Consider the following 8676-nt stretch of genomic DNA (forward strand, 5'->3'; position numbering starts at 1 on the left):
TTTCTGGTTTAATCTGAAAGCTGAGAGGGACAGAGCAGACTTAGTATTTTGTCACCCAGCCAGGGGCAACTTTTCTGCCCTTACCAGAAACAAGAGAATTTGCTAGTTCTTTCTGAACTGGATGTGGGCCTATGGCCTCCCAACCTCAGGGAGGAAGTCAGTCTAGACAGCCTTTTCGTTTTTGTTTTCTTTGTCCCAGGATTGTCCTTCTGTGTCTGTCTGTATGTACTCTGTGCTTTTTGTCTTCTGGTACAAATTTGTCTTTGATTCCAAGGATGGGACAGGCATAGAGCACCCCACTGGGCCTGGGCCTGAACCATTTTAAGGACTTCTGCTGAGTCACAGAAGACTCAGGTCTGGTTGGTTGTCCTAGAAAACTGACCATCTTTTGCAGGAACAAATGGCCCACTTGTAAAGTAGGGTGACCTGAGGAAGGAACGTTTCATCTCCCTATCATTTGTAGTTTATGAGGCCAGGGCCACCCGGACCAAGTATCACCACATGGCAATACCTGGTCGAGAAGCCCCCTGATTGGATGAGACCTTTTTTGTTACTGGCCTCCTTGCTCCCTGCTCTTCTTCCTCTGAAGGAGTAGGCCTTGGCCCACTGCCTTGCTTCTGATTTCTGCCCCTGAGGAAGATCTCTGTCCCCCTCCCTATGTTAAGGATTCTGCCTGCTGCCCTACTATTCCTGCCCAACCTTTGCAGTCAGAGGGAGGAGCAGCCCCTGACTCCCTTGATTCTCCTGACTCTGCTTGGAGTCTCACATGCGGGTCTGTACTGCCCAGAGGGCCAACTCTACTATGGCTTTATCCCTCAGGACTCCAGGAAACCCAGATGCTCAGGGGAGACAGTTCATGAGGTATGTGTCATTTTCCAGTAATGATCTTTCCAACTGGAAATTGCAGAACCCCTCGTTTTCAGAAAGAGCATCAGCTCTCATGGGTCTCCTAGATTTGATCATGCTGACTCACCAGCCCACCTGGAACGACTGTCAGCAACTGCTCCAGGTCCTCTTCACAACAAAGGAGAGAGAGGATCCTGGGAGCCGCCCTGAAATGGAGCAGATGGGCTGTCCAGTCAAGTCCAGGGTATTACTGATGCAGCCTTTCCTTTGACTCGACCTGACCCAGACTTTAACACTGCTGAAGGTAAGGAGAATCTCCGGGTCTACCGCCAGATTCTGATGGGGCTTCCGAGAGACTGCCAGATGGCCTAAGGTGAGCCAGGTGATGAAGGGAAAGAGTAAGAGCCCCAGGGAACATCTAGAAAGACTTTTTGAAGCCTATAAGACCTACACTCCTTTTGACCTTTGACCAGAAGCCAGAGAACACCAGTCAGCTGAGAACATGGCATTTGTTAACTAAGCTGCCCCTGACATCCATTGGATGCTCCAGCCCTAATACTCCAAGATGAAAACTACAAGGCCCTACAGATATCAACAGATGCAGACACCCAGGAGATGGGAAAGCCTATCCCAGCCCTGCAGGATTCCCATTCCCCCGGGGCAGAAGAGGCCTAAGCTCGCTGCTACTCCAGCAGGGAGGACTCTGAGCAGCCTTAGGTGCACATGCACATCACACACACACACACACACATATACACATCTCACACACAACACACACACAACACACACATATACACATCTCACACACTCACACATACACACCTCACACACACATACCACACATATACATCACACACATACACATACATATCACACACACGCATACACATCACACATATACATCTCACACACACACACTCACACACACATACACACCTCACACACACACATACCACACATATACATCACACACACACATACACATCACACATATACATCTCACACACACACACATACACACCTCACACACACACATACACACATATACATCACACACACACATACACATACATATCACACACACACATATATATAATATAGAATCAAGGCCTCTTTCCTTTGTTTAGTTATTAGCATTCAGCAGTGTGGTGAGTTCAGCTTATTTCATGAACTCAGAAGCCTCGGAGTGACAGTGTGCACAGGCTAACACTTTACGTTGTGGAAGATGCTGGGCAGCAAATCTGTGCACGCCATCTTGCTTTCCAGACTGCATGTTGGGGGGGGGGGGCACGATGTAGTACACCTGTGGGAGTCAGAGAGCAGCTTCATAAGCTGGCCTCTGCTCCCACCTTTAAACCAGGTCTTGAGGTCCAATGTATGTCATCATGCTTGCACAGCCAATGGGATGAGCCATCTCCCTTCCTCTTTGCACACTCTTTAATGGTTTCATTTTCAAGAATATTCCAAAGTTTTAAAAATTCCTTTTTAATGAACAGATAAGGTAACAGGTCTCCCTGTGTGTATCTGTTCCCAACCCACCTTTTTCTCTATTATGAGGCAAGGTGTTATGTAGTGAAAGCTGATGTCCGGACCCTCCCGCCTTTACCCTCCAAGTGCTGGGACTTCAGGTGAGTGCCACCACACACAACCCAGGGATTCTCTTAGATAGGTTTCCATCCTCCTATTTATATTTAAATGATCAGCAGGAGCTGGGGAGATAGCTCCAGGTTAAAGGCTAAGAGCGCTTCTCTTGGGGAAGCCCCATGTTAGGTTTCCAGCACACATCAGACAGCTCACAACTGGATGAAATGAGGACGTGACCATTCTGAGGCATATGGTTGAGGAGGGGGCTGTGAGTGTAGATGTGAGGGAGAGTACAGCCAGAGGCAAGAAAAGAGGCCAGAGCAGTGAGACGAAGTAGCAGACTGACCAAGCTTGACTGGGCAGAGCAAGCAGACAGAAAGGAAAGGGGATGGGGGGGAGAGAGAACCAAGATAGAGAGCTGGCCAAACTGGCAGGTTTTTATAGGAATAAGAAGCTGGGGGAAGGGAATTGAAGCCCCTCATCCTGGGGTTTAGGGTAGGGGGTTAGTGTGTGCCTGAGAAAAGCAGATTGTGAACCTGGCTGCCAGCGTGTTCTTTGGCAACAGCCATTTGTAATTCCAACTCCAGGGGATCCAACACTCTCTTCTGGATTCTGAAGAAACCTGTGCACATACCATCCCCCCCCACACACACAAAATTTAAAATAATATATTTAAAAAGCAAACACTAGAAAGAAAGGATGAATGTATAGAAGGGTTTAGAGGGGGTGTTTGAGAGATGGCTCAGTGGTTAAGAGCACTGACTGCTCTTCCAGAGGTCCTGAGTTCAATTCCCAGCAACCACATGGTGGCTCACAACCATCTGTCATGGGATCTGATGCCCTCTTCTGGTGTGTCTGAAGACAGCAACAATGTACTCATATACATAAAATAAATCTTTTCTTTTTTTAAAAAAAGGGGTTTGGAGAAAGGAAAAGGGAGAAATGACATTATAATCTCAAAAAAAAAAAAAACCTTTTAAAATGTACTTTGGGTTATGGAATGACTGTGCTAGACTTTGTTGTTCAGGCAAGGCTAGTATCTGCAAGCTTTTCCCCTGACCTTACTTTGTAGGCCACTTTCTATAATGTTGAGACATTGATTTAGTACTGTAATTTCCAGTTTTGTGGGTTTCTTTGTTTTGTTTTGGGTTTTTTTTTCTTTTTTTCTTTTTTCTTTTTTTGGTTTTTTGAGACAGGGTTTCTCTGTGTAGCCCTGGCTGTCCTGGAACTCACTCTGTAAACCAGGCTGGCTTCAAACTCAGAAATCCGCCTGCCCCTGCCTCCCAAGTGCTGTGAAATTTCCATTTTTTTAAGACAGGCTTCATTTGTATAGCCTTGCCTGGAACTTCCTATGAAGATAAGAGATAGCCCGGTGTCTGCAGACCCAGGGCGCTAGGGTTAGAGGGACAGCTGACCACGCCTGGCAATTTCCATAAATTTGATGCTGATTCAGAGAGGTTGGGTAATTAGCCTAAATCAATCCAAAACCAAGTACTTCTAATTTAAAGGTAGTCATCAGTTTTAGTTTTATTGGACAATATTTGCTAAATCACAGTGCCTGGAAGTCTCGTAAGTCCTTCTAACTTCAGCCTGAAACCACATCATGTGTTCTGAAGTCTTCACTCACCCAGTTATTAGGAGGGAAGGTGTCAAACACAACCTTCCAAACTTCTGATGCGCACTTCGTAGCGGGCACGCTACGACCTTTCCAAACCACGACGGTGGCAGCATGAGGTTCGACAGTCACTTAAACAGAGCAGGTAGCCGAGGCCCAGCAGTCCTGCCCGCCAGAGAGGACCGCGACCGCGCGCCACCGGCCCGAGACCGCCCGGGGCTCCCGCTGCGTCCCCGCGCCGCCCGCTCACACACACACACGCGCGCGCGCGCGCGCGATCCGGGGCTCGCCAAGATGGCGGCGCCCACGTGAGCACGCGGTGACGCAGCACGCCGCCGCGCAGGCCCCGCCCCCCCAGCCCGGGCCCGGCCTGCGCGGATCATGCCGCCTGCGACGCCCCTCGCGGCCGGGAAACGGTAGCCTGGACGGTTGGCTCTCCAGCTACGCTCTTCCTCCGCGCGCCGTCGAGCCCCGGGACCCGCGCCGCCTCGCCGCGGGGCGCGGCTGGGAAGTGAGGAGGGACGTCGGCGCCGCCCGGGACGGGTGAGCGGGGCGCGGCGGAGCGCGGGGCGGCCCGGGCGGGAACGCGGCCCCGGCGGGGACGCAATGGCGGCCACGCGCCCACGCGCCCGCCCTCCCGCCGGCCGGTCGGGGGTCGCGCGCGGCGGCGACGGCCGTGGGGGAGGGGCGGGGGTGGGGCGGGCCGGCCGCGCGCTTCCGGCCGCGCGCGACCGACCGACCGACCGACGGACCGCAGCGCCCCGGCGTTGGGCTCCGCTCGCCCGGGAGCGCTGGGAGCGCTGGGAGCGGAGCGGCGCGGTGCGGCGCGTCCCGCCGCGCTCCCACGGCCCGCGCCGCGTGGAGGCGGGGAGAAGAGCTGGGCGGCGGTCTCCAGCGGGCTGCAGACGGCGGGGAAAGCGAGGCCAGCCGCCGGGCGGTGGGGCACGGGGCTCCTCTCCTTCCGGGAGCCCCGCAGCTGGCCGCCTGAGCTGAGCGTCTCGGTGGCCGCCTTTGCCTTTCGAGACGGGATTTGTTCCGAAGAGTGCCTGGTGCAGGACTCGTAGACGTGGTCGCCGTGCCGGGTTTACGATAGCCTGAGACAGGGTTTACCAAACTGGCCTTAAATTTTTATATATATATATATAGTCCAGGTTGGCTTTGAACACGGCTTATGTTAGGTTTTTTTGGGGAGGGGGGATTGTTGTTTTGTCACTGTCGCTGTCATCAGACACACCAGAAGAGGGCATCAAACCCCATTACAGATGGTCATGAGCCACCATGTGGTTGCTGGGACTTGAACTCAGGACCTCTGGAAGAGCAGTCGGTGCTCTTAACCTCTGAGCCATCTCTCCAGCCCCCTTGTTAGTTAGGTTTTTTTTTTTAAGATCTATTATTTTAAATAAGTACACTGTTGCTGACTTCAGACACACCAGAGGAGGGCGTCAGATCTCATTACAGATGGTTGTGAGCCACCGTGTGGTTGCTGGGATTTGAACTCAGGACCTTTGAAAGAGCAGTCAGTGCTCTTAACCCACTGAGCCATCTCACTAGCCCCTTATGTTAGTTTTTTAACCATGTGTTTTATTGCTCTGTATGCTAGCACATGTTTTTAACCCAGCTCTTAGGGGGGCAGAAGCAAACCGATCTGTCTCTTAAGATCTACAATGAGTCCTCATTGTTTTTATTGATGGCTGCGTGTGTGTATCTACATAAGTTTATTTGTACTTTGTGCCTGCAGGTGCCTGAAGACGCCAGAGGGTGGCTGGAGTTAGAGGGTGCCAGGAACTGGTCCTGTGTTCTATGAAAGAGCAATGAGGGCTTCTAATCGCTGAGCCATCTCTCCAGCCCAACCTGAGACTTGGGGGTTTTTACTTGTTGAGAAAGGCTTCATACTCGGTGTAGCTCAGTTTTTGTTTGTTTTTCGAGACAGGGTTTCTCTGTGTAGCCCTGGCTATCCTGGAACTCATTCTGTAGACCAGGCTGGCCTCGAAATCAGGAGAAATCTGCCTGCCTCTGCCTCCCAAGTGCTGGGATTAAAGGCCTATGCCACCACTGCCTGGAGGTGTAGCTCAGTTTTGCCTAGAACTCCCAGCACTCCTGCTGTGAAGAGCTTTGGGCCACAAGTTTTCAAGGGCCTCTTGAGGTCTGAGTAATTGTGTTCACAAAATGCATTTACCCTAAAGATTTTGTTGCCAATACATATTTTGTTTAAAATGCTATTTGTCCCCTCCCCTCTTCACAACCTACAATTACAATTTTGTCTCCATTAGAATGTAGCTAAGCAGGAGAGTGTGTGCCTAGCATTGTCATACTCAGCATTTGGAAACAAAACAGGAGACTCTGGGTGCCCTAAAGTTAAATGTGACAGCTTCTAAATAGTTCTTCCTGATTGTTTGCTCCAGTAGGACTGCAATGGCCCATGTCACCAGTAGATGGCAGTCAAGTCAAAACACCAAACATTCTGCATGATATCACTGAGATTCAGTTGTCAATCCTGTGAGCTGCCCTATGCCTTAGATGCCCTCCCTGAGTCTACAGCTGGGACGGAGGGAGTCTCTGAGGATATCTCTAGGCCATTATCCCATCAGTTTTAGACACAGCTAAGTTAGCACATGTTTTGTTCACAATGTGAAATGGGAAGGCCTTGGTGCAGTGTAGGGAAGGGATGTGCTGATTGGTGGAAAGACAGAAAAAGAAGATATTACAGTACTGCAGTAGGTGCCAAAGAACCTCTTCTATGTACTAGGGTGTATAGTCAGCTTTTAGGCCAGTCTAGGGAGGCCGTCGGGTAGGATTGCTTAGAAGGATAAATCATAGGAGTATGCAGCCTCCAAGGAGGAAGACAGTGGCACGTCTGAGAGAGAGCTTCATGTGAAAAGACGGCACATCTGAGAGAAAGCTTCATGTGAGAAGACAGTGGCATGTCTGAGAGAGCTTCATGTGAGATGAAGCCAGGCCCTTTTGAGGATCTGAAAGAGATTCCCTGCTGACTACTAGGTGTAGAAATGATGAGTGGGGTGCTCTGTCCCCAAGCTACCACCACTCAACATCTTTTTTAAAACATTTGTTTATTTTCTGCATATGAGTACACTGTAACTATCTTCAGACACACCAGAAGAGGGCATCGGATTCCATTATAGATGGTTGTGAGCCACCATGTGGTTGTTGGGAATTGAACTCAGGACCTCTGGAAGAGCAGTCAGTGTCTTTAACTGCTGACCCATCTCTCTAGCCCCTCGACATCTTTTTCTTTCTCTTCCCCCCCCCCCCCCCCCCCCCCCCCCCCCCCCCCCCGCCTCACCCCCCGACAGGGTTTCTCTGTGTAGCCCTGGCTGTCCTGGAACTCACTCTGTAGACCAGGCAGGCCTCAAACTCAGAAATCTGCCTGCCTCTGCCTCCAAGCGTTGGGATTAAAGGCGTGTGCCACCACTGCCCGGCCCAACATCTTTTTCAAGGAAGGAAACTAAGAGCCCTTTTACTCACCAGCTGAGAAGCCTGCACTCATGTACTTGATACTTACTGTTCACTCATGACAGTCTCTGCGGCCACTGAGCGCACACTGCTCCACACAGGCACCTCTCTGCCTTTAGAGCATAAAGCTGGGAGAAACCGGAGGCTAGTAAACATAGCCATTGTTAAATAATATAGAGATAATGTGCTAGGCAAGGTAAATGTATTAAAATAGGCCCCAAGCCAGGCATAGTGGCATATGCCTTTAATCCCAGCTCGGGGCAGAAGCTCTAAAAATGAAACCCAAACCCCTACCTGTCACCCACAGAAAAGGAAGGAAGGAAGGAAACCACAGGACTTGGAACAGTGAGGAATGGCAGTGAGTGGTATTGCTGGGTCAGGTGGAGTAAGATGAGAGGAGGCTCTGTGGTGGACACAGCCTAGCTTCAGGAGTGAGATGAGAGAGCAGGCTCTATGGTGGACACAGCCTAGCTCCAGGTTCTTTGCATCCTAATGTGAGACCTGGAAGTCTCCAGTATCACCACAAAAACAAATCTCTCTTGATATTTCACTTGGAGTTGCTTTCTTTGCAGGATTGAAAGCACCTTGGCTTGGGCTAGGAATGTAGCTTAGGCAGTCCCACTCTGTAGGGGACTGGTGTGGTGGCAAGTTCTGCTCGATGGGGTTGGGTGGAGTCTGGAGAGTCAAGTTCAAGAAAGGTCGTGCTCTGCTATATAGCAAGTTTTGAGGCCAATCTGGGCTATAGGAGACCCTGTCCTAGGTGGGCAGTGCCTTCCTTTTGTGTGGCATCACAGCCTGCTGACTTCTCAGTTTCCAGTGTCTTGTTGGTGATGCATTTGGACTGCATTTCATTGCCTTCCTGATTCTGCCCAACTCCGCATCATATGACAGCTGCTACTTGGCACTTAATAGGAAACGTACACATATAGTCTGTTGTGTTTAAAAGGTGTCATTTTGAAAAGCAGACTTTAGTCAATCATGGTGGAGCACATCTGTGGCCTTTGCCTTAGCACTCAGGAGGTAGAAGCAGGAGGATTACTTTTTAGCCAGCCTGAGCTTTAAGATCCTGTCTGAGCCGGGTGGTAGTGGCTGTACACGCTTTTAATCCCAGCGCTTAGGAGGCAGAGGTGGGTGGATTTCTGAGTTCAAGACCAGCCTGG

The 8676-nt window shown here is 50.7% G+C and overlaps 1 protein-coding gene across 2 annotated transcripts in view; it reads left to right on the plus strand.

Annotated features, from left to right (window-relative positions):
- Positions 1-4377: 4377 nt before the first annotated feature.
- Positions 4378-8676, plus strand: part of Atf1 (activating transcription factor 1) — a 33151-nt gene continuing 28852 nt past the window's right edge. The window contains exon 1 of one of the 2 annotated variants that reach the window (XM_031355806.1): positions 4378-4588. The gene's annotated coding sequence lies outside the window, so the exon portion shown is untranslated. Of the gene's footprint in view, positions 4589-4900; positions 5197-8676 lie in introns of those variants that run through there. The other variant, XM_031355813.1, reaches the window with a different exon arrangement.

Source organism: Mastomys coucha, unplaced genomic scaffold (genome assembly GCF_008632895.1).
Source record: "Mastomys coucha isolate ucsf_1 unplaced genomic scaffold, UCSF_Mcou_1 pScaffold11, whole genome shotgun sequence".
Classification (NCBI taxonomy): Eukaryota; Metazoa; Chordata; class Mammalia; order Rodentia; family Muridae; genus Mastomys; species Mastomys coucha.